A 26,938-nucleotide genomic window follows, 5' to 3' on the forward strand; every position below is an offset into this window, starting at 1 on the left:
TTGTAAGATCTGGGATTGATTCCAAGATCTTCCTTTACTACTAATGTGTGACTTTGAATGAGTCATTTAATCTTAGACTCAGTTTCCTCAGCTGCAAAATGTGTATAATAATCTGTCTTACTGTATCTGGGGATAGTTTTTAAGATCAAATAATGGTGGCTAACATTAATTGTGTGCTTAGTATTTGTAACTGTGATAAGCCCTTTAAATATATTATTTAACTTAATCTTCATAACAGTCTAGTGAAGTAAACAGTACTAATATTGGAGCCTCCTTGAGGGCGTGTGGGTCCTTGTTCACAATTTGAGTGAAAGAGAATAAGTTAGAAAATACATTACAGAGAAAACATCTAAGGTTGAGGGAGTGGCCTGAATATATCAGACAAAGTGAATTCGTTGATCAAGAAGCTAGTGCCTGCATAAACTTTCAAAGTACACGTAGAAGAGATAGACAGATTAAGATAATAATGGTTGATATTTTTCTTGCTTTTATAAAAAAGATTAACATATTCAAGAAGTTCAGACAACCCCAATCAGGATAAATGCAGTTGAAATCATACTCAAACAAATTACAGGCAAAATCATTTGCTGAAAACAAGCGACCAAAAAAATCTCGAAAACATTTATAAGAAAAAACCTCCACAAATTGGAGAATAATGATCAAAATTTAGCTGATGTCTCATCAGAAACAATGATAGGCAGAAGACATTGGAACAACAGGCATAAAAAGAAAATAACACCAAGACAAGGTTCAATATTCAGCAAAGCTATCTTTCAGAAATTAATGTTAATAAAGACATTTTTAGATAAACAGAAGCTGAGAAGATGAATTATCAACACATCAAATTTACATTACAAGAAATGCTAAAGAAAATTCTTTAGGCTGAATGGAAATAACACCAAATGAAAACTTAGATATACAGAAATAAATAAAGAACACAGTAAATCATATGTGTATGGAAAAGTAAAATATATATATATTTTTCTTTTTTAAAAGTTTTTATAAAAGAAACTAAATGTTGCAAAAATTATAGCATCGTGTTTGAGATTTTTTTAACAAATGTTTATATAAAATATGACCATTACAATTTAAATTATGGAAGAGTAAATGGAGTTCATTATAGTGCTGCAAGATTTTAATATTTTATGTGGAATGCTATAATATTATTTTTAAGTAGAAGGTGATAAATTAAGGATGCATATTTTAATCCCTGAAGCAACTACCAAATAAATTAAACAAGTTATTGTTAAAAATCCAATAAAAATAGAACACTAAAAAGTGTATAATTAATCAAGAATAAGTAAAAGTAGTAGAAATTAAAAAGCAGATTGGACTAATAGAAAGTATATTAGATTTAAATACAACAATATCAGCACTTACATTAATTGTTCCACTTAAAATGTAGAGATTGTCAGACTAAATAAAAATGCAAGACTCAGTATGATTGTCTTCAGAAAAAGTACTTTAACTATAAACACACAGATAGCTTAAAGCTAAACAAGTGAAAATTGGTATTTCATGCAAAGAATAGCTATAAAAAAAGGTGGAATAGTTAATATGAAACAAAGTAGATTTTAGAACAAGGAATATTATCAGAGATTAAGATAGTTCAATGATAATAGGCTAATTTACCAACAGCGCACAACAATCTTAAATGTGTATGTCCTAGTAACAGAGTTTCAAGGACAAAAAGAAAATATGGCAAACCCGAAAGGAGAACTAAATCCACTCTAGTGCAGATTTTCGACATTACTTTCTTGTAAGTGACAAAGTAGGAAATACATATCTTCAAGGATCTAGAAAGTACTTTCCTCTTTGACTTGAATGAAGTAACTGGAACGGAAATTGCCTTCTGCCTTATCACCTAGAAAACTGGGCACAATATACCAAACAACAGTTATTAGAAAATGAACAATAAACAGCATGAGACTATGACCACAGAAGAAAGGAAATAAAATATGGTAAGACATAATCGTGCAGTTTTCTACCTGGGGGGACATTCCGACCCCTAGATGAGGCGGGCTAACCGGAGCAGACTATAATGGTCCCACTGAGTAGAAAAGGGAGAGAAGTAGTTCAGGAGCTTAAAAGTGGTTGGAATGAACTTTCTTGGTGTGGGGTTTCCTTTGACTCTTGCTGAATTCTGAGCCACACTCTAGTGAATGATGCAATACCCTAAGGGGAGGTAAAGAACTCCTGGGAAGCTCTGAGCCAAACTCTCCCCAGAGCTCAGTCTAATCTTGGAGATACTCAGTTATGACTAGCTAGAGTGGACTGTTCTTACTGATCTCCTAGGGTACTCACTGAGGATAATACAGGGCATGATGCCTTAGTACTAACGCTATACTTGCCCCCAAAGTAAACACTGATCAGAAACCCACCCTAACAAAGCTAAAACCAAAACTTGAAAACACTCAAGCTAGTCAGAAAAAAACTTATTTGCTGGCCACAACAAAGTTTAAGACTCTTTAAAGGATAAGAACCATAATCCAAGTACTCAACAATGTGAAATCATGTCCAGGATCATGTGAAAAAAAAAAAAAAAAGAACCTACAAATACCAAGAAGCAGATCCTTATAGCCTATAACTAGGATAAAAAAGCAACAACAGTCAATAGCTACAAACCCAGAAATAAAATAGTTAATAGAATTCTAAAACAAAGATTTTAAAATGACTATGCAAATATGGTCAGAGTCACAGAAACACATGATGGCAATGAGAAGAGAAATAGAGGCTATGGAAAGTACAGTATCTGAAAGGTAAAACTAATCGTATTAGAAGCCTTTGACTTAATCCAACTTTCATGGTCAAATCTCTCAGCAAATTAGAAATAAAAAGTATCTTCAACCCATTATATGGCACTATGAAAAAGTTATAACTAACATCAGATTCAGTGAAGAACTGAATCATTTCCCCATTAAGGCTTGGAAAGAGACAAGGATGTTCCAGTTTACCACTGCTATTCAGCACTACACTGGACATCATAGCATCTGAAATCAGCAATTAATGATTGATGAACTCTGTGACTTACTCTCGAACTATAGCTCCAACTTGTTCATCGTTAAGTACCAAAAAGTCACAGAATGTTCCCCTAGATACAGAGGACCATGAATTCCAGTCCTCTCCTATGAATGGGAAGTGTAAGAGGTGCCTCCTAGCCTTAGGAAAACAGCTCATCCATGGTAGGAAGATAATGGTTTTAAACATATTTTAATGTTCTTTTCTTTTTGTATTAGTGCAGTGAGCCCTTCTCCTACTCCGTCCTCCATCATTTCCCCGGGGGCACTCATTTGCGGAGGATTAGGGTCCTTAGAGCAGAGAAACAAAGAGAAAGGGGACTCATGCGGCTCTTGCATATCAAGTAGAATTTTTTGAGTCTGCAACAATAAAACTGTCTTAGAAGTCTGGCTTCACGGAAAAATAAAGTAATTTAAAAAATTCTTTTAGCTATCATTAACATAATATGAACTAGACCTGACAGATTAGATCACAGAGTTCCTGCCACGGCGTGGAGACAAGATTGATTCCACCATTAAGACTGCGCCGTGAGGCCTCGCGTCCCCAGGAAGATGAATGGCGATCAGTGAAATTCTTTAAGTACAGCCCATGACAGAAGCGGGGAGGAGATGAACATCTACCTCTATGTACCGGGGAAGTGTGGGACGGAGGAGACAGTGAGAAATGGATTCACTTTGGCTACAGAATAAGCCGCCTCAAAATTTACTGTCTTAAATCAACAATAATTTATTTAGTGCACGAGTCTGCCTGTCATCTAATCCGACAGAGCTCAGTGAGGTAGCTCCAGTCTTGGCTGGGCTCACTCTTGCGCTTGCCATCGGCTGCGCGCTGGACTGGTTGGTCCAGGATGGCCGCGGATGGACCAGCTGGTCTCCGTTTTCTAATGTCTTCCCACAGCCAGTCAGCTGGCCTGCGCATGCTCACATGGCCGTGTCAATGTTCCAAGGAAAAGGAGTGAGGCACACCAGGCCTTTTGAAGCTTAGAGTCAGAAGTGGCATGATGTCATTTCTTTCTGCATCCGATTGGTCAAAGGAATTCTCGAGGCCAGCCCGGACACAAGGGGCAGAGAGACACTCCAGCCTCTTGATGGAAGCGCTTTGCAGTCACATTACAAAGAAGGATGGAGGGGAATAACAGTGATCATTTTTGTAAATAATTTTCCGCCAGGGTCGTGGTCTCTTCCTTACCTTGTACCTCTTCCTTCTGCAGTTGGAGGATGTTGATAAATAGAGTGAAAGGACAATGGAAACCACAGGGTCTGGGCCTGATTCATGTTTCAGTTTCTGGGAGGAGATCTCAGCACTGATTTGGGGACAGAAAGAAACTGTAAGATTAGCAACGTGAGATGCTGAATCAGAGGAAAGTTCTGAGTCAAACCCTCTGAGTCCTCCATGACAGTAATGGAGGGTTAATTCAAGAGTCTCAGCCTTCCCTGAAGAGATACAAAAGACAGCTGATGGTGCTGGGTAATGACCTCCCAGACTGGTCTTTGTGCTGAGTTCAAAATGAATTCCTGCCAAAGACGGCAGGGTGATGACTTAGGCTAGAGTCGAGTGAGCATCTCTCAACCAGACCTCAGTGTGACAGCGTCACCAACAAGAGGCCAGATAGGCTGAGTTAAAAAAAAAGACATGGTACCAAATTAGGAGATGGCAAACCACGAGCCATCACACGGCAGACCTCAGCAGCTAATTCCAGCAGGCAGAGAGTAACCAATAGGCTTGGAAAGACTCCGGTGCGACTGAGGGGTTATGGTCTGAATGTGCCCCCCCCCAATTCCTACATTGACATCCTAACCCAAAAGGTGATGGTGCTCACAGGTGAGACTATAGGGAGGTGGTTAGGTTGTAAGGGAGGAGCCCTCATGAATGAGATGAGTGACTCTTATAAAAGAGGAAAGCTCCCCTTCTATCAGGGTGGGTTTAAACCATTAGGTTTGTGGTAGATTGCTACAACAGTGATAGGATATTAATACAGGCTCTCTCTCAGCTTGGTGAGAGGTCAGAGAGCACCCCCTGCCCAAAATTGTGCACTTCTCTCTAGGTTGGGTCAAGGCTCAGGATTCCCATGTTGCATTTCTCTTCTTCCTCTCATCCTTGCTCCCAAGTCCCCTGTCCTTTTGTCTTCTGGAGAGAGGTGGTTGGGTGGGGAATAGAATGATCCAGCAGCTGTGGGTAGTAGGATCTGTCTTGCTACATCGTGGTCAGCCCTGGAGGATGTCTGTTCCTCCTTATAGGCAGGGGTCTTTTTCTGGTCTCTCAAGCCTCTCTAGCCCTAATACTGAGGGAACAGGGCAAGTCCCACAACCTGCTGTCAGATTTGTAACACCTACAGTGGGGAGACAAACATTAAAAATGTTTAACTCTATACCACTTACATAATCCACACAGTTTGAGGAACAGGCACTGATTCAAAGCAGCTCCTCCCTGACATTAATCATTTATTTTTATATTTTAGTGATGTTTATATCTCCATAGTTTAAAAACGAACACTACCATGAGGTTGATTATTTTAAATAGAAGTCACTCCCTACAGGCAACCTGGAGCACAGGGGGCCGGTGGCTAGCTCTTTGGTAGTCAACTTTTTATTCATTATTCCATTTTAGACCTGTAACCCACTCCTCCCTCATCTTCCCTTTGGGGGAGAGTTACCTAATTCTGTGTCTGGGCGGGCTGTGAATTTTGGAACATGAGTACTCGATCAACCACACGCTGTTTCTAGCTTCAATCCATATCCTAGACTTCATCTGGAAGATTCTCATCCCTTCAATCACTGTGCCTTGGAGGGTTCTATAGCATGAATCAGCCCACCTATTATTGTCATTCCCTCTTTCCCCAGCAGACAGTGCGATGTCAGAGTCTCTGCTCCGCTAAATCAGCTATGACTCATCCATCCATTTTCCGGCCTTCACAATTCTGTTGACAATTCAGCCTCCTGTCACCTGCTCTCCTGCTCTCAGGTCTTTGCATGAAGGCACAAAATTGTATACTTTTTATCCTTTTACTGTTATTGAAGAGACAGAGATACCCACATGTGATACATCTGTCTCATGCATCTACAAATCTCCTTCCTTTGTTTCTTAAAACCTCAAGTCATGTGTAACTATCACCTGCAGTAAATAGTGCAAACATGATTCTACTTCTTTGGATAAAAAACAAGCCATTTCTCCCATTTTTAACTCTTTCAAGAAAATGTTCATAATCTATGCAATTCAATAAACCTATAAAGCTTATGTGCTTCCAGGAGCAATTTAGATAAAGTGGTAATTGTGGCCTCTGTTGGGGTCAGTTTGTAGCAGCTGGTTGCCATGGTCACAGGTTCTATGAAAATGGAGGAAATAATGAAATACTGTATCCTTCCTTCTGTTCAGCACCAGGCATTCATAGTATTCCAGTACTTACAAGCATAATGAACTTACTGAGTTTTCAAAAAATATTAAAATAAACCTCCTTCCTAAAGGGCGTAACTTTGCCACTAGCAATTAAAGGGACATAAATAAATCAAATTTCTGCTTTTGAGAATTGGGTACTAAAAGAAAACTAAAATATAATCTTCCAAGACTTGATTTTAGTTTACTTTTAGAGACCATTTACTTCCCCACAAAAACGATTGACTTCATTTTTTTTCTTAGTTATAGATTAAGTCATTTGGTGAGTGAATGATCAGGGTTCTAAGATCTTTTCCCTGCCGTTTCACACTTAATATGAGTGGCTATTAATATTAAAAATAGATTTCCTTTTTTAATTTGAGTTTTATTTTATTATGATAAAAATACTTCAATAGGATTATCTCCTCAGCAGGCTTCTAAGTGTACACGACCATATTCTCAATTATGGGAACAGGGTTGTACAAGCAGACCTCTAGGACTTACTCATCTCATGTGCCTGGAACTGTATCCCTAATGATTAGCAATTTCCTGATTTCATTCAGATGACTTACCAGTCACCAACCAGCCAATCGTTTTTCTCCAAAGATCCTTCCTCTCTATTTTGACTCAAAGAGCCTAGATAGTTGTGATGTGATGATGCTTTTTTAGAAAAAAGGTAGTAAAATTTAAATCAGAGTATGGGTCTCAGGGTCTAGAGAAGTATATGTGGAAAATGTAATTCTCCAGCCAGATTCATTTTCGCTTTGGTTTTCCATTGGGGGAAGTTGTGAGGTTATAAACTGGAGAACATACCTGTGGTTCATTAAAGTCTCTGTGCTGTTTTCTAAGACAACTAGAATAGCCAAAATACGAATAACCATTTCAACATTTCACCCCGGGCAGAAATGATGCAGTATATTTGTAGTACTGAAATCAGATGAAAAGTCAAGTGTTACTTTGGAGTCTGCTAGTCTCTAGGATGAAGGGGATAGATGAGCTCCCCCTGGTGGTAATTTTAACAATAATAGTAATTGAATAAATGTTGTTTAACCCCAAAACCAGATGGAATTTAATGGATTTTTAAATTGTCATCATTCATGCCTTTCCAAATTACCATTTAGATTTCTTCCCAGGCCCTGGGACTAAAGAAACAGATTAACATAAGATATTTACCCATTTATTTCACTTGAGTCATCTGGTACTTAAAAAGCTGACTCAGAAATTCACTGATATTATTTTGTCATCGAAGAGCCTTTCTGAAAGTTTGTGGAATCACCTATTCATTCACTCACTGAATGAGCATCTCTTATGGAGGAATATTGGGGGGTCTTATAGGGGAGGGCGGTGGTACCGAATAACTTACCTTTTCTCCATCCCCGCCCTAGTTCATTCGCTCACACATACGTGTACACTGTTTCTGTGTCGTAGTTGGAGACAGGATTTACTGCGGATATTCTTTGCAGCCAACAGGATTTTGTCTTATTCTCTTGTCTTTGTATATAGGCATAAGTGGTATACCCTCTGTCCTTCACTGTTGTTGCAGGGGGCTCTGGGCTGGAGCAGGGAGAAACATGCACGATCAGTCTGTCCTGCATATCTTCACTCTCCATTTGAACCGAAAATGTGTTGTTCTAGAATACTGCAGTGTGACCTAGGTTTGTTACATACTTTCTATTTTGCTCTGAAATACATGGAACATCTGATATGGACAGTCTTACAAATAATTGTCTGTGTAAGTCTCCCCTGACACCAGCTTTCCTTGGTTAGTCCCAGTTTTAGAGCCTTGAATGCCGGTTCAGTCGTTCAGTCTCCACACACAGAAAAAACGCTAGCAGGAAGACTCCAAATTTTTTTTTAATTGATTTTTAAAGAGAGGGGAGAGAGAGAGAAGGGGGAGGAGCAGGAAGCATCAACTCCCATATGTGCCTTGACCAGGCAAGCCCAGGGTTTCGAACTGGCAACCTCAGTGTTCCAGGTCGACGCTTTATCCCACTGCGCCACCACAGGTCAGGCCCAAGACTCCAAATTTATAGCTGCTCAGTAATCGGTCGCTTAATAGCCCCTTGGTTAAATTATTTAATTCACCCCAGAAATGTAGTTATTAAAATAATAATTTTTTTTCTTAGTATATCATTGAAGGGAAAAGAGCAAAAATTTTAAAGCTCCAGCATTTTTCTGAACACAAAATGTCATTGAGAAGTATACGTTACCTTACAGAGTAGTCCCTGTGTGCACGTGATAAACACTCAACGAACGGGCTTTATTGTTTCTAGATGCAAACCGTAAAAACATTCTGGACTATCTCGATGTTTCTCTTTCTCAGAATTCCATTGTTTATGTTACAGTTTGATCCTGTCAATATAAGTGAAACAAACAAACAAAAAATCTGGTTTGGTATTGCTATGAGGGAAATTGAAGTACGTTTCGTAAAGCCAAAACAGACACATACAAATCATACTCCATCAGACGTACAGAAAAGAAAAAAGCTGTTTTGCTGAGAACCAAAATGTGGTCTTCTCTTTATTTCCCCCTTTTAGAGTAAGAAAAAGATCGAAAAGTGCATAATACAAATTTTTTAATTCACATCATATATATCAGAAATGTAAACCATTAAGTCTTGAGCTGAATTAAATGGTTTCGAGCCCTGGCTGTGCACAGAATAACCTGGGGCTTATGAAAATCACTGGATGCTGAGACCACCCCCTAAAGGCTCCAGTGCAACAAGTCGAGCTGGGGCCAAGCTCCCTATGTGTTGGACAAGCTCCCTATGTATTGGGCAAGCTCCCTATGTATTGGGCAAGCTCCCTATGTATTGGGCAAGCTCCCTATGTATTGGACAAGCTCCCTATGTATTGAGCAAGCTCCCTATGTGTTGGGCAAGCTCTCTATGTATTGGACAAGCTCCCTATGTATTGGACAAGCTCCCTATGTGTTGGACAAGCTCCCTATGTATTGGACAAGCTCCCTATGTGTTGGGCAAGTGTACGCCAACGAGTCTGGACTACATTTAGGAACCATTCCTCATGGCTAGCCCTCCTTGATTCAACCTCATCTCCAAATAGCAATAACTGTATTGTTAGTGCCCCTTTGTCAGGAAGCCCTTTTCCTTGGCCATCCTAACTGAGGAGCACTGCCCCATTGCTCCCGCGTGTCAGTCAGGACAGGCTTGGCGATGCTGTGGTGACAAACAGCCCCAATGTTTATTGGCTGTACACAACAAAAGTTATTGTTTTTACTCACATAAAATATTCAGGTGAGGTCCAGGCAATGTTTCTGCTAAGCTACCTTCTATGTGATGGCTCAGTCTCTTCCTGTCTCATGACAACTCCACGTCAGCCTCATGTGCTTACTCGATTGTCATGTCAAAGGGACAATAGCTAGACGGTTAAATACCAGCAGCCCTTCAGCATGGCAGTCACATAACTATTTTACTCGTGTTAACAACTAGAATTCATCAAGCGGCCATGCATAATGTCAAGAGGGTGGAGAAGTATAAGACACACCATACTCAGAAGGAACAGAAGAAGCAAATATTTATTATTAATGTTTAGCATGTAATACTTAATTTTTGCCGATTACACTCACATTTTCTGATAATATTATCGTTATATCTATGTGCTTATTTGGTTGTAAAATCATTGAGGTATTTGTCTGATCACCAGTGACAATGACTGTGCTTGTTGGCATAGAGAAAACACCCAAAGAAATTGTTGACTGAATGAGAAGATGAGGACAAGGGGCTGTCTAGTAGGATCCAGACAGTGAGTCATTTAAATTAACAGGTGTAATATATAGATGATATATTTTAGAATTGTATACTTGAAAATTTTATAATTTTATTAACCAATATCACCCAATACATTTAATAAAAACCTTTAAAAAGTCTGTAATACCTACAGGGTAATAGCCATGCTGCTGTTATCTGGGAAAATAAATTATTAATTCAAAAAATAAATAAATTATGTCAGTAGAAAAAGGCGTCCCCAGTAACTGTTAATTCCATTAGCCTGGGAGAATTAGACCATTAGGAAGCATTAATTGAGTATCTGTATTTTCTAAGTTTTATAAAATTGTACCAATATAATCAAACCTCAAGTTTACAGTATCTGCTGGTAAATAAAGAAATAAAATACTAGATTCTCTGCATCTAATGATAAACTAGAAGTGATTTTCTGTTTTATGATAGCTTCATTTTTTTTTAAAGACAATTCACAGTAGGACTTTTCTCAATAACAATCTCCCCAGGAGAACTTAAACTGTGGTTCAGTTTACACATAAGCTCTTAGAAACATGTCTGCAAAGCCAACCACGGTTGTAGTAATGCTTTTAGTTCTATAGAGGTTCTCAACAGGGGGAGGGAGACTTAGTCACAGGTTTTTAGTAGCCATTTTGGTTCTTTAATGTATTTTATCTCATTTCTAATCTCCCTCTAGTGTCCAAAAAGAATAAAGTCCATTGATAGTGGTAACAAATACTACAACCATCAATTTGAAAATAGCAAATGAAACATTTTGTATATGATTTGAATAAAACAAAAAAATCTTTTAATTGCAAACTATGTGTTAAAAATAATGTCTTTTAAATTTTTTCTTTTCTTTTTTCAGCTTTTAAAGGGACAATTGACAAATAAAATTGTAAGACATTTAATGTGTACAACTTGGTTATTTGATAGACATTAACATTGTGAAGGATTCTCCCCATCAAGGTTATTAAAAAATCCATCACCTCGCATATTCATCTTCTGTGTGTGTGAGAGAGAACATGTCAGTTCTATCCTGTTTGGGTTTTTCCTTCAAACACACACACGCAAATATCTGAAATGAAATATACACAATGGTTTATTAGCCCAGTAGCTAATTCTATACAATTTATGTGCTTGGTTAGAAATTCAAAGATATGGGAAAGCAGACACAAAACAAAGCAGGCTCCCTCTCTCTGCCAACAGTCTTCCTCCTCTAAAGGAATCCCTACTAAGTCTCCTAATCAAGTTCTGGAAAAGCAAACAAAATTGTATGCACTTTCTAGCACATACATATCTATATGAAATGTTGCCTTTTAAAAATTTAAAAGTTTATACAAAAGGGCTCAAATTATACAAAATGTTTTGCAAGTTGCTCTTCCTACTCGCTCTTGGAATATTTTCAAACCACCTAATTTTTTTGACAGTGATATAGTATTCCTAATATTTTCATGCCTAATTTTTGCCAGTTACTGGTATTCTTCTATTTAATCACACACTAATTTATTCTCTTAGTTTCTACTGAGCAATTTTAATACTATAAATAATATTTTATCATACATTCTTGCATATATATCTCAAAAAATTTTTAGCATATATGTAAGGATAAATAAAAATTTTCATATAAAAGGGTATAAAAACTCATAGTTATTAAAATGTTATTTAATTCTCCGAAGTAGCAGTGCTCACTTACTGTTGAATATCAGCTTTTTATTACTAATTTTGCTATGTTAGAAATGAAACTAACTTGGTTCCATGTCACCTGTGAATCTTGATAGTTGACTTAGCTAATTTTACTTTAACAAAAATAAAATACACACAACAGTGAGATGTGTTTTATTTTATTTTTTTGGAGAGACAGCAAATGTAAATGCACTTAAATTAATATAACCCATAAAAATTCATTTGATGACAAGTAAACTTTTTTCTATTAAAATAAGATTTCTCAAAGTATATATAATTTCTAGTAAATTTAGAAATTGGGGAACAATTTCTTTTTTCATTTCCTGTTGTATGAGATTTTAGAACTATTTCTATATAGTTCTGCATCGCTGATTCAAAATCTGAAATCTGTTTTTTGGTGCATGCTCTAGTTTTTATGCAATTTTAATTTCTTTTGTTATAGTTAATGGCATGCATTGGTTTTTAAATTGGAGTTAAAGGGCAATGACTCTTGGATTGAACATAACCACAAGGCAATTAATGTTTTACAAACATCACTTTTACATAATTGTAGTTGTTTTTAAATGTAAAAAACTATTATCTGGTAAAAACACCCTCTTTTTTGTTTTAAGATTGAATCATGGCTTCTTCGAGTAGGCGTAAATGTAAGGATAGTCCTGACACCTTCTGTTATATATGTGGCTGTTACACACTTCAATGTCAAAGGTGCCATATTTCATCATTTGTGACACGTGCATATGTTGCCTATTTTCAAGTTCCCCTTGGCAATTGAGACAAAAATTGGGCTCTTCATATTGTGTGTCGTAATTGTGAGGAAATGCTTCATGACTGGACAAAAGGAAAACTCAAAGGAATGCCTTTTGGTATTCCCATGGTTTGGCATGAACCTAAGGACCACAATAGTGACTGTTATTTCTGTCTGATCCATACAAAGGGCATCGGCAAGAAAAAAACAGCATATGATCACATATCCTAATATTCTTTCAGCAATACAACCTATCCCACACTCTGAGACACTCCCAATTCCAGTTTTCAATGGTTTTATTTCTTCTAAGGACGAAGAAAGTGAACATGGTGATCAAGTGTATTTTGATAAGATGCATGAGGAAATGGTTGTAGAATCTGAAGGGTCTTCTTTTGATGCCAAGTAGTCATTAATCCCTCAGCAGTTTAGCCAACCCAAATTGAATGACTTAGTAAGAATGACATAAAGATTGCCCTTGACTTTCTGAAGTATGAGGAGCATAACTGGATCATTTGTGCGGACTTTAAAATGGTAAATTTTCTGCTAGGACAACAGAGAGGTTTCATGAAATATCCTTGTTTTCTGTGTTTGTGGGACAGCTGAGCTCTGGAGAAACACTGGACACAGAAGGAGTGGCCAAAATGTGAAGCTCTGGAAGTAGGGATGCAAAATATTGTGAATGAACCTGTAGTTAACTGAGACAAGATCATTTTCCCCCTACTTCACATCAACCTTGGCTTAATGAAGCAGTTTATTCAGGCTTTGAATAGAGAAAGTGAATGCTTTCAACATATTATTTCTGATTTTCCTGCCTTGTCTTTTGAGAAGATAAAAGCAAGTATATTCAATGGACTTCAAATTCGAACCCTCATACGTGATGAAGAATTTGCCAGGAAGATGAATAAGGAGGAGAAAGCAGCATGGCAGTATTTTGTGGCAGTTACAAAGAACTTCCTTGGCAACAGAAAAGCAGAAAACTATGACCTTCTGGTTCAAAATTGTAGACAAATTTTGATGCAATCATATCTTTTAGTGTATTTACTGCATTATATAAATTATTATATTTTCACAAAGATGATGCCGAAGAAGACATTCTACTTCATCATGTTAAACTAAATGTTGAAAATTTTACAATAAGATGAAAATCTAAAATCTTGAATTGCAAAAAAAACCTGTAGCTTACAGAGAAAAACTAATGTCAGATTTGAGATCGGCACACTTGAATTAGGTAAGGACAAGTGTTTTTGTGGCACACTCAAATTAGGTAAGGACAAGTGTTTTTGTGGATGCCACAAACATTTTGTTCCCCAGTGTAGGCTATTGGACAAATCCTGGATACAGTGGACTATAAAAGAAAGAAACCAATTTCCTCTCTCTGGTGTTCCATTAATGTAACCTCTGTGTCAATTCTGATTAGTCTTTCTCTTGAAGACCAAGTAAATTTTCAAAGTGATTTTCTCCCTCTTTCCTTTGCAGTAAGATTTCTCCTCATTTTATTGAAAAGTATTTGATCTTCTTTAAATTGAATTGGAAATGACATATCAAGGTAAAGCAACTTTGAAAAGTGAGAAGAGAGTATTTTTCCTTACGTGATAGGGAATACCTACTGGAAGGGAGAAAGTCAAAGGTACTAAGACAATGTGCATTTCTAAGGAGACTGATGGGAACTTAAACATCCTGGAGAAAATAGGTCTTGCTATTTATCTCTTTGGTATGAAAGCTAATGCTCAGAGAGCTTCACTTTCTCAGGATCAAACAATATCTCCGTCAAAGCCTGGGTTGAAACTCAGATCTTGGCTCTGCCATCATATTTCAGATTCTTTGCCTCCTGCTCCTTTGATAGATGCCAGCATATTTTGTGTTCAGTGAAACTTCTTGCTTTCGGAAAACGCAGCAGGAAGCATTCTGTCAATAGCACCAGGCTTCCTTGAAATCGATGGAGGCTGTGGGCTTCCAGCAAAAATACCACTCTGTGTCAAAACGCATGAAATAAGCACTTTTCTTAAATAAATGTGAACACTGCCTTTTGTAGCAGCAAGGACTATTCAAGACACCAAATGAAAAGAGCGCATTTTCTAGGGGAGGAGAATGGCTGCTGGCATTCTCTTCAAAAGCAAAACTGGGCCATTTCACTAAACAGAATACCAGCCGTGAAAAGCCAAACTGATCTGCATTAAGCGACATCATTGCTTGAGTCACTGTCTTCTAAAAACTCCTGTCTTTGGGGGTTTTGAGAGTTTTGATGTAGTGGTGGAAGTGAGGATCAAAGAAATTAAATGGCTGCTCCCTTTACTGGGTACCTAGCTGGGCATGCTCCTGACTCTGAATTCCATGTCTCTCCTCTTAGTCACTGTGGGACTACTCTTCCTTCCTTCCCTCCTTCCTTCCTTCCTTCCTTCCTTCCTTCCTTCCTTCCTTCCTTCCTTCCTTCCTCCTTCCTTCCTTCCTTCCTCCTTCCTTCTTCCTTCCTTCCTTCCTTCCTTCCTCCTTCCTTCTTCCTTCCTTCCTTCCTTCCTTCCTTCCTTCCTTCCTTCCTTCCTTCCTCCTTCCTTCCTTCCTTCCTTCCTTCCTCCTTCCTTCCTTCCTTCCTTCCTTCCTTCCTTCCCTCCTTCCTTCCTTCCTTCCTTCCTTCCTTCCTTCCTTCTTCCTTCCTTCCTTCCTTCTTTCTTTTCTTCCTTTTTCCCCTTCCTTCCTTCCTTCCTTCCTTCTTTCTTTTCTTCCTTTTCTCCTTCCTTCCTTCCTTCCTTCCTTCCTTCCTTCCTTCCTCCCTTCCTTCTTCCCTCCTTTACTTCCTCCCTTCCTTCCTTCTTTCTTTCTTTCCTTCTTTTCCTTCCTTCATTCCTTCCTTCCTTCTTCCCTCCTTTCCTTCCTCCCTTCCTTCCTTCCTTCCTTCCTTCCTTCCTTCCTTCCTTCCTTCCTTCCCTCTTTCCTTCCTTTCTTCTTCCTCCTGCTCCTTTGATAGATGCCAGCATATTCTTTCCTCTCTCCCTCCTCCCTTCCTCTTTCCCTTCCTCTCTCCCTGTCTCCCTCCCCTTCCTTCTCTCCAACTTTTTGAGATTGCCCCAACTCTATCTTTTCCCCCAAAGACCTGACGGTTTGCTTCCCTCCCTGCCTGCTACAAAAGCTAGAGCCTCTTTTTTTTTTTTTTTTTTTTTTACCGAGCTAAAAACAAAAAGAGCTGTGGTGTTGTGCGGTGTGCTGAACACCGAGCAGAAAGTGAGCAGAAATGGACTGCAGGTGTGGCCCGTGCACAAGAAGCAGTCCTGGATCCCAGGCCTGGGGCACCCGGCCGGGAAGAGGGCTGTGAAATCTTTAAATCTGAGAACCTTAGAATTGGAGCATTTTGGAATTCAACTGTCACACTGTCACATTTAAAAGATAACAACACTGAGACCTGGCACTTAAGTACCAGGTGGTGGCAGAGCCGTGAATATGAGTCAGGGTCTTCTGGCTCCCAGACCCGTGCTCACTGCACGTCCAATATCAGTGCTCTTTGTACCTGAAGGTTCAAGAGGGAGATGTGGCACAGAGGGCTGCAGGACCCGATGCATCTGCTGTGGACCTGTCATTCTTTGTGATTTAGTGCCAAGAGTAATCTTCAGACAGTCCCAAATGCAGTTTCACCTCCAAGAGATATTATGTAGTCTTTGTTTTGTTCTGACTGATATCATCGTCCACCAGGAAACGCCTGGTTTCCTGTTCCTAAGAAATTGTTTCTGAAGTCCTTTCTCTGATGAGCCCAAGATCCTGTCCCGTGCAGCGTATTTGTTTATTTCTATGGCTCCTATTTTTTACCTCTTAGTTTTCTTAGTCAACACTCTCTGTATATTTTAAATGACATGAACAGGTATTTCAACTTTTGGCAACATTTTAGCTTTTGACACTCTGTGGGTTTTTGAGTCGAGGCTTCCCTGCCCCCTTGCGGGGCCCTGGGCGGTGGAGACAGCACTCTGTAGAATGCGGCACTGGACATCCGCGGTGAGGTCTGGCACGGCGTCCTGCATTGGCCCCAGCGCAGCCCCGCAGGAATGCGGACAGGCAGAGCCGCGACAGACGGAGCAGATGATGAAATTACTAGTTAAGATGAAAGGCATTTTTGTAGCATAGAAAAACTGGGAAACGGTTGAGCCACAAAACATATACAGCGATAATACTTTCCAAAAGCAAGACCAGAACACATGGTCTGACATGCTCATTGTCAGACAAGAGGAAGAAGTCGTTAAAATCGAGACTTTCTCAGCGAATCCTGTTTGAGAGGTCATTGGACACACAGGTTAGAGAGGAAAGGGGATCCGAACTGACAGGCAGGAAATCCCGTGGCACTTCTCGAATGTTCCTGTGCACACAGATCACTGGGAGTGATGTTGAAATGCATCCTTTGACTTTGTAGTTGTGGAATAGTGCCAAGACTGAGGGTTCCTGACGAGCCCTCTGTGATGCTGGCCATGCTGGTCTGAGGACCTCACTTGGAAACCCAGGTCCTCGGGGACGTGTCTTGTTTGTCTCTGTATTCCTGACATCCAATAAGGGTACAACTAACAATAAAGATTTGGTAAACTGAGCTTCAGGCGCTTCCCATGCACTAAACTATCTCATCTCAGTAGTGTGATAGCATAGACGTGACGTCTTATTTTACTGATGGGGAAACGAGCTCAAGCACTTAGTAATTCAAATCCAGATCTCTGAGTAAGAACCGTAGATGGAAAAACATTTCCAGTAAAGCTAAATGCCTTCCTAAATCAAAACTTTTGATCTTGTAGCTTGATTCAGAATACAAAAATCAAGCTTTAAATGACAGTAATTAGTAAAGTTGAATGTGTACGGTTTTTAAAAATTTTTAAATAAAGATAACCAGATATCACTGGCATTCAGGGCTCAAAGTTTGTCAATGCAAGGAGCATCCTTCTTTCTAACCCACTTTCCTAATTTGTCAAGATTGGCATTGAGAAGATATTACACCAGAACACGGCTGCTGGAGCCAGTCAGGCTGGTCCAAATCCCAGTTTCAGTTCTGACTTGCTGTGCAACTTGAGCAAGTTTATTATCAACAGCAAGGCTCCCTGTACTCTGTGAGTGGGAATAATGGTGGTCCTTTCCTTATAGGGATGTTACAAAAAGTAAATGACTTACCGTTTGTAAAGTAATTAAAACAGTTCCTGGCATACATCGTTTGCCAAAGCATGGATTATGTCATGAGCTTAATAAAGAGCTAATGACCCATTGCCCATAAATTAATATAGACAATGCTTTAAAAAAGGCACTTTTCCTCAGGACTGTGTCTAGAATTTCTCGCAGTTATTGGATGTGTTCTATAAGGAAACTGCATTTTTCTATCCTAGTGCCCCAAATCAAAGCGAATCCATCTCCACTTGCTAGCTTTCTTTCCTTAGATAGTTAGTAATACACTCAGAACATGATTAGAGATTTATTGTCAAAGGGAAGATTAAAATTCTCACATAGAAATCCTTTCTGGGAACATAACACACACTTGCTTAAGGACCTCTCTAATATATTTTTTTCTCTTTCTTTTTAGAGCAAGCGAGACATACTAAGTTCTCTCTTCTCAATCTTTTGTATGTTTCCACCCCTGGCTTTTAATGACATGCAGAGAACAATGATTCACCCAAGTCAACATTTTAATATTATTGAAATATCTCTCTTCATCCCAACACAATTTTCGAAACATGTGAGTCAAAGAGAACAAAGGGCCTCAAACTTGTCTCTGCTAAATCATTTTCTGTTTCTCTCCCTCTGCCCAGATTCCCCGATCCATAGCTTATCGGCCAGCAAGAAGACAAATGATATTACTTCTTCATTAATCAAACTCACTGCATTGTAACTGGGTCATACCCACCACTGGTTACAGAGTGGCCCCATCTGAGCCTCTTTAGTTGCCCTTTCCTGGACTCAATGGTACTTCAGCTATGGGCAAAGGGTGACACTGAATTAACTTCACTGCAGGATGGTCACTTCATCTGATCTATGTTGGCCTTGTTTGGAAATGATCCTGCCGTTCTCAAGGCACCACAAGCATGCATGAGGAGGAGCTGGATGATCCAAAGGGGACGGCCAGTGGGTGCTGAGCCTTTGCTATCCAGCCTTTGAAAACACAACCCTCAGAGGAGGGTTTCCAAAGGAAGGAGTGCAGCCAGGACCTCTGCTGCCTTCATTTTGCCACTCAACACCAGGGGAAATAGTTGTTCCACCTCCCGGGGCTGATCAGCTCGGGCCCCAGGCTAACGGGCTTTTAAATATTTAAATACTCCTCTTTTGGCTTCCAGCCCCGCAGATTGTTAATAGAAGGTTCAAGTTAGCAATTAATTAGCACAGTGACACGGGCCTGAAAGGGATTTGGCCTCCTCTGAAAGAAAAATCGCTAGAAGCAAGTAAAATCCTGTGCAAAGTAGACTCTGGTGGGGCCATTGCATTCCTGTCCCTGGGCCTTTGACTCTCTGCGGAAGGGCCTTGGCCAGCTGAGGAAGAATGTGCTTGCTTGCTTTCTCTTTCCCTTCCTACTCCTTCCTTTCTTCTTTCCCTCCCTTATCTTCCCTCCTTCTCTTTCTCTCATTCTAAATGACGGTAAGAGAACGTTTTCCTAATTGGTGAGTGGTTTAGCCAGTAAAAATACCAAACTAGGAGTTTAAAAGAATTGATCTTTTTTAAATCAGCATTTTGTGTCATCCCATCCAAGTCAATTTTTGAGGCCAAGAATTTTATTTATAAATGAAGGAGTTGAATTAGTCTCTGAGGTCCGTTCTAAGTCTGAAAGGTGATTTCTCAGAGCAAGCGAGGCACAAGGAGAAATGTGATATATTAATACTCTGTGGGGGGCTATGGCCTTGTAGCTCATTTGGTTAGAAGGTCACCCTGATGCTCCAAGGTTGTGGGTTGGATTAACCCCTGGTCAGGGCACATACAAGAATCAACTAGTGAATGCACAAATAAATAGAACAATAAAATCAATGTTTCTTTCTCTCTAAATAAATAAATAAATTTGAAAATTAAAAAATAATACACTATGGGGATTCTACTATTAAATAGACCATGGCAATCGATCAGAGGAAGAGTAGGCCTTGCCCCCACTTGTATATTGTCATAAACAAGAATAGTGAGGAACAAAACCAGATTGATTAAAGCCTTGGGTGCTTGCCCCAATCATGTTTAGGAATTAGTCCTCACCAGGATTTTCTTGCTATTCAATAGATTAGAAGTTCATATTAGCTGTAGGCACTTGTTGGGCAAATAAGTTTGTAAAATCTGTATTTTCTGGTTTTTCTCACTATTATTGTTTAAAATGGCCACTGCTCATGTGATGATGCTCCCACGTGATACAACTGATTACCTTCCTGCTTGGATGGGGCTTGGTTATGCTAATGTGTGCTGGAGGGGTTAGATTGCTGCACCAAAAAGTTTTAGAAGAAGGAGGAGCTAGGAGGCCATTTTTGCAGAGACCACGTTGTTGCAGAGGAGGCAGGCAGCAAAGATAGAGGTGTGCAGATGGGGAAAAGGAGGTGACTGAGGCTAGTGGGGCCTTTGATTCTAGGAAAACCCGGATGTGTCAGGTAGCTTTGTGAGTGCTGAATGAATGGGTTTTGGAGCCCAGTGTGTTTATGTTTACTCACCTGCCGGGTGCAAGCTAGAATAAAAGAAATGGCCCACCAGTTCTTAGCTCCATTTTTTTTCTCTGCCATTTATCCGAATCTAATGCAAACCTGCACGAGCCAGGTGGCTGTGATGGTGGCAGCAACTACTGGCTTTACAGCACTGTAATTCATTCATGCATGGATTCATTCATTCACTAAAATTCATCAGCCTTCCTTTATGCTGATTTGTGCCAGATATACAGGGTGAACCAAACATTATTCTTTATGCATTCAGTAGTATTTCTCAATGCAATTTCAATTAGAGCTCTTCTGGCTACTTTCCTGACTCTTCTTTTTCGTTTGTTCTGTATAATTCTCTGCATTGTAAGAATAGTGCTACGTGGGATGTGTGACAACATTTTGTAACCAAAACTTTTAGAACTGGAAGGACTTGGAAGATTTTCCTGTCCTATAAGGAAGATTGGCCTTTCTTGTTTTCTTTTTATCTCTAAGCCCTAGCAGAAACCAAGATACTAGTTAAATTAACACATTTATTAATACTATGTGCCAGCTACTATTCTGTGTATTATTTGATTCATTTTTTTATTTCTTAAACTATATTGAAGTATACTTTACATATAATAAATTGTACATTTTTTGTATTTTTGTATTTTCCAAAGTTAGAAGTGGGGAGACAGTCAGACAGACTCCCACATGCACCCAATTGGGATCCAGCCAGCATGCCCACCAGGGGGCGATGCTCTGCCCATCGGGGTGTTGCTCTGTTGTGGCCAGAGCCATTCTAACACCTGAGGCGGAGGCCACAGGGCCATACTCAGCACACAGGTCAACTTTGCTCCAATGGAGCCTTGGCTGTGGGAGGGGAAGAGAGAGAGAGAGAGAAAGGAGAGAGGGAAGGGTGGAGAAGCAGATGGGTACTTCTTCTGTGTGCCCTGGCGAGGAATCAAACCCGGGACTTCTACATGCCAGCCCGACGCTCTACTGCTGAGCCAACTGGTCAGGGCATAAATTGTACATATTTTAAGTACAAGTTTGATAAGAGTTGAGATGTATATATACCATGAAGACCCAATGGAGTCAACATAGAGACCTTTTATTTGATTCAGAAAGTCCTCTCACAACCCTTTGCAATTAATTACTACCTCTTCACCCCCATCCCTGCTCCAAAGACTATTAATATAAAGACCATCTCTATAAATGACCTTCACTTATTTTAATGCTTTATAACAATGAAATCATTTTGTATGTACTAGTTGGTTTTGTATTTCTTTAGCTCAACATGATGTCTGAGAAATTCATTCATGCTGTTTCACATATGAGTAATTTGTTCATTTTTATTGCTGAGAAGTGTTTCATTATATAAATGTATTACAATTTGTCTATTCATCTGTTGAAAGACGTTTGGATTGTTTCTGGTTTAGGATAATAATACAGTTACAATTAGCGTGCATGTAAAAGCCTTCTTGTGAACATATATTTTTATTTCTCAGGTAAATTTTGTCCCTTGAGTAGAGGTGAAAATTCTAGGTCATAAGATAACTTATGTTTTAACTTTTAACAAATAGAGTATAGTTCTTAAACAATAGTTTTATCATTTACACCAGTGGTAGTCAACCTGGTCCCTACCGCCCACTAGTGGGCATTCCAGCTTTCATGGTGGGTGGTAGCAGAACAACCAAACTATAAATAAAAAGATAGATTTAACTATAGTAAGTTGTTTTATAAAGATTTAGTCTGCCAAACTTAGCGAAAATCCAACATAAACTACTTGGTAAGTAATTTTTTTTTTTTTTTGTATTTTTTTGAAGTTGGAAATAGGCAGGCAGTCAGACAGACTCCTGCATGCGTCCGACCAGGATCCACCCGGCATGCCCACCAAGGGGCGATGCTCTGACCATCTGGGGGCAGAAACAGAGAGAGTCAAAGAGAGGGACAGATAGGGACAGACAGACAGGAAGGGAGAGAGATGAGAAACATCAATTCTTCGTTGCAGTTCCTTAGTTGCTCATTGATTGATTTCTCATATGTACCTTGACCAGGGGGTCACAGCAGACCAAGTGACCCCTTGCTCAAGCCAGTGACCTTGGGCTCAAGCCAGTGACCTTGGGCTCAAGCTGGTGAGCCTTGCTCAAACCCTATAAACCCGCGCTCAAGCTGGAAACCTCAGGGTCTCAAACCTGTGTTCTTTGCGTCCCAATCCGACGCTCTATCCACTGCGCCACAGCCTGGTCAGGCAAGCTGGTATTTATTGAAATGCTTAAATTGTGTTTGTAGAAACTTTCAGAACAATTATTGAAAAATATTTAAAATTTAGATTCTTAAGATATAGCAGCAAGTGTATTGGTATTAATTTAAATCACTTATTATATCTAAATAAACTAGACCAGAAAATTACATTTATAGCATTTTTAATGATTTAGTGAAAATCAGATATTCTTGATATTATATCATTTGTTTCATTCTCCCAAATCAAATGCCTTCATTAGTGAGCTGTTTATGTTTACACATGAATGCATTTTCTAAATATGCATGAGAATATATTTACTCAAGTAATATATTTACACTGTGTATTTTATTTAGTTGTAATAGCATTCAAAGTATATTTATTCATTCCCTGCCATTTTTATAGAAAACAAGTAGTGACAAGGGCAAGGTTAAGCTTTTAAAGATCTTCTTCTCAGTACAGTATTGATTGACTATGGACATTTGATATGAGGATTGTTTTTGTAGCTCCCACAAAGTTTATCTTTAAAATTAAGCTTCAGCATCAACATGATTTGTATAGCAGCTTAGATTTGTATTAGAACTCAAGGGCACCTTACATGATATATGCCCTTTGATTGTTCTTCAGTATTTTGTCTCCAAGCAAAGTTATAGTTCTAGCTTTCAAATAATTGATTCATTGGCTGGATCTGGGTGGAATTTTACTTACTTATGCTAGTTCGATCTGAGATGCTTTGACAAGTATCCCTGGGAAATGAATGGATGGCTCCTCTAATGGTGTGACTATGTATTGAGGCAGCCAGATCTTTGACAAGAGGCATTTTTACTACCTCTTGTGTTAACGAGGGGAAACTTTCTGAAAGGAAGCCAAACTGAGAACTTGCAAGCAGCTCCTAACACCAGGAGCCCTGTGAGCAGTGTCCTCTCGAAATGGATGCATGGAGATCTAAACAACTTGGGCAAAAGTTCTCTTGAGAACATATTTTTAAAGACATTGTTCTCCATTAGAAATATGTCTTCAGTCTTGTAATTGTGGCTATTTCTCAGGGGCTATCATAAATCATGAAGAATCCTTGACTAAAGATAATATCAATTTGGATTTCAGAGCTACAACAAACAACCAAGATCTCCCAATTCTACGTTGCATGAATAGCTATGCTAATTCTTGGACTTCACTTGAAGATATTTGAAAGGCATACTTTCTCAGGATTTACTTGAGTTTTAGAATCAACACACTGCATCACTGAATCTATAACCCACGCAGAGGTTAATGGTCTGAATTGATCTGCAAATGTTCTGGAAAATGTGATTCCAATATAAGACACTTACCATGTTGACATGAATTTTGTGCTCAGGTGTTGTGGATGAGTTGATATGAAAACACAATCTTCTATTTCTGTGACACATAGCCATGTGTCATTTGAGCCTTTTCTTGGAGCAATGTAAAAGACTAATATGTTGTTATCAACACTTAACCATCCCAGGAAGAGTAGGTTCCCTATAAACTTCATTTTTAATTGTTGATGAAACTTTATTTTCACTTTTATTCTATTTTTCTAAAATAGACTTTTATTTTTTAGAGGAGTTTGAGAATCACAAAAAAATTTATCAGAAACTACAGTGAGTTCGCCTATACCCCTTTACTTTTGTGACCTTGTAAAAACATAACTTCTACTTTTAAATATTTTAAGATTCACAGGAAGTTTGAAAATAGTATAGAAAGTTCTCACATACCTTTCACCTAGCTTCTCTTAACGATAGTATCTTACATAACCTTAGTATATTATTATAACTAGGAAATTGACATTGGTGTATACTATTTATTCAGCTATTCACTAGCTTTTGCAAGCACCTTTTTTTTTAAAAAAAAAAAAAAGAAAAAATGGTGTTCAGTTTTATGAAGTTTATTGTATGTATAAATTCAGATAATCTTCAACATGGTCAAGATATAGAACAATTCCATCATCCTCCACATTAATACACACACACACACACACACACACACACAATATTCCCTTCAATAGTCTCAGTGTTTTCCCACCACTAATCTCTTTTCCATCATTGAAAACTATAGTTTTACAAGTCTAAATCAGGTAATTTGATCCCTTCAAATTTATTCTTTTTTAATTCTTTGTCTTTTCTTTTCATCTCCATATAAATTTTAGAATACTTCTGTCTATATCTACAAAGAATCCTTTTGAAATTTTGATAAGAACTGGGTTAAACCTACACATCAATTTGGGGAACTTGAAATCTTTGCTACGTTGAATTTCCCAATTCATGAACCAGTATGTCTCTCCCTGTGGGTATAGATCTTCTTTGATGTTCTTGATTAACATTTTGTAGCTAATCACACATGCACTCTAACATACCTAGAGTACCTTCTTCTTATAATTAGAACAGCGGTGACACTGTTGCTTCTTTCTATGCCAGTCTCTGGCTTAAACACCTTTCCTTCTGGTCTGGTCTTCGTATTATCATGCAGGACCCCAGCCCCTCCAGGCCAGCCTTTGGACACCTGCCTACCTGTCTAAGAGTTCTGTAATGACCAGGGGACTCAGAGGTCTTTGTAGCCAAGAAGAAATCATAGAATTCCTGCTGTCCTCTTCATCTTGGGGAAATGAACCTTTCTTAGGTCAGTCACTTCCCATTGCAAAGACTGTGCTATATTTTTCTCTCCCTTTGGCCTGGTTGTGCAGAATATACCCTCTCTAAATCCTTAGCAACCTTTACTTGTCTCTCTTTCTTGAAATTTATGTGAGAGAAGCAGCTGAATACCAGTTATTTATTTCTTCCACCTTACCTCCTAATAAAAATAAATGTTGACCATGTCCCATATTGTATAAGGGGAGTAATGGGCATGTATGTATATGCAAATATATTTAAGACACATTCCAGTCTGTGGTCTTTGTCATGGCTGTTCCTTCAGCCTGTACCTCTTCCTGCATAACTTCATGTCACCAACTGCTTTATGAATTTCAAGTCTACCCAAATGTTACTTATATCCCTGAGGCCCACCCTGGATATTCCATTTAAAATAACAACCCTTCTCCTCACATATGACATCCCCCCTTTCTTGCTCTACTTTCTCTTTTAAAATATAACTTACAACTTTCTAGCATACCAAACGCTTTAGTTATTATATTCTTATTTATTTTCTGTCTTCCCTAAATTAAGTCCATGATGGCAGGGATTTTTGTCTCCTTTGTTTGCTGATGTACTTGAAGCACCCAGAAGAGTATCTGTCATGGATTAATAACCTTGATTAAATACATACTTGATTAAATAACGCTGGCAATTTACCAGTGCTCTAAGCTTAATTTGCAAATTTTGAACAGATTAAAGAAGGAAATGCATCATTGTCATCATCATCATCATCATCATCATCATCTTATTGTTGTTATTGTTAACCCCACTCTAAATTAATTACATTTAAACACTGAAATTCTTGTGGTAGATATTTCAAAGATTGTTAGAATTTCATTCAAATTGAGAATAAATAATAGGGTCTAAGAGGCTTTTCCTAGAGTAAAATGAGAGAGGATTTTGTGATTTCTGTTTTAAGTTTTTGTGCTAAGGATTTTTAAAATGCATTTTCTAGTGCCTGTCCATGTCTAAATAACTGACATTATGAAAGAAGGGACAGGGCATATGGTGAGATGCAGCCGGTCCTTGACCGTGGCTGAGTCCGTTAGATTAACTAGACCTTCATTGACCCTGCCTCCTTAATAAGACACTCTCAATTCTAGTGGAACTTCCATTTATAGTTTGTAAAGTATTTTTTTTTCCTATATATCTTACATGAAGCAGGTTAGAAACTTATTCACTTCAATGCACTGTGGTGTTTCAGCATTTTTAGCCACATTTATTTAGCCATAGCTAGACATGTTTCCAGGTAATATAAATCCTTTGGAAAAACAAACAAACAAAAACAACTAACATTTTTAATCTTCAAAAAAAATGTAACTACCTTAAAAAATAATTAGTTAATTGGGTCATCCATACTTCAGCTCCTTAGGGGTGTGTGTATGTGTGTGTGTTTGTGTGTTTCACGTAGAGAACCACTTTGCCATTGACTTAAAGTCTTAAGTGGGAATTTATAAATACTGTTCAGACAATTCAATCAGTCCTCGTTAATTCTCATCTTGTATTTATGTATAAGTGTTACTATAGGTATAAAAAAAGTCAATAACAATATTTAAACTGAATAAACATTATTCTTTTTGTATCAGAGTTTAATTCTTTTTTTTCAGAAACTACAGGCAATACTTAAGTATTTTTATGACTGAAAAACAAATTTACTTTAGATTTACTCCCCATTCTCTACTCTTTTTTATATCTAAATACCTTTTTTATATCTATAATACCATAAAACAGATATTTTACTCTCAAGATATAGTAAAACATCAATTAACTAAAAACCAATCAATTGATCGGAGCTTTTAATTTATTAAATTTATTTTTAGTACATCAATACTTTTTAGAACAAAGAAGAAAACTGCAGGATATTGATTTTTTTAAAAAAATCTTATTGCTTTTAGGTTTCCTGTCATTACA

The sequence above is a fragment of the Saccopteryx bilineata genome, chromosome 5 (genome assembly GCF_036850765.1).
Source record: "Saccopteryx bilineata isolate mSacBil1 chromosome 5, mSacBil1_pri_phased_curated, whole genome shotgun sequence".
NCBI lineage: Eukaryota > Metazoa > Chordata > Mammalia > Chiroptera > Emballonuridae > Saccopteryx > Saccopteryx bilineata.